The sequence below is a fragment of the Pteropus alecto genome, unplaced genomic scaffold (genome assembly GCF_000325575.1).
Source record: "Pteropus alecto unplaced genomic scaffold, ASM32557v1 scaffold1267, whole genome shotgun sequence".
NCBI lineage: Eukaryota > Metazoa > Chordata > Mammalia > Chiroptera > Pteropodidae > Pteropus > Pteropus alecto.
This window is the reverse complement of record NW_006439247.1, coordinates 63,534-63,958: the sequence shown is the minus strand read 5'-3', so window position 1 is coordinate 63,958 and position 425 is coordinate 63,534.

Sequence of the window (425 nt, the reverse complement as noted above, 5' to 3'; positions counted from 1 at the left end):
CATTACTTATCTCCATGGAGTTTTAACTTTAACGATGTTTATTCATGTGCCTTTACTCAGCAAGCATAATTCTGAGGAAGCTGGTGAAAAGAGATGTTTCTTACTAATAATTTATCTGTCTAAGATTTGTCATAGATGTTGATCCTGAAAGTCCAGAGGCTTCTGGAAAGGTTTATCACAAGTCTAGGGAAAAGTAAGATGATCATTCTTGTTCTCCTCAAATTTCCTGTAGAAATCTAAAAATAAAATGTAAATTCTGAAAATGACCCGGTAGTTATCATTATCATCTTAACAGTGGTGAGTGACCAGAAACTACGTATGTGTGTGTGTGTGTGTGTATGTGTGGTGCAGATTCCTTCAATACTGAGAGAGAGAGAGAAAGAGCTGTTACCCACTGCAGTTATATACAGAATATTTATTTCTAT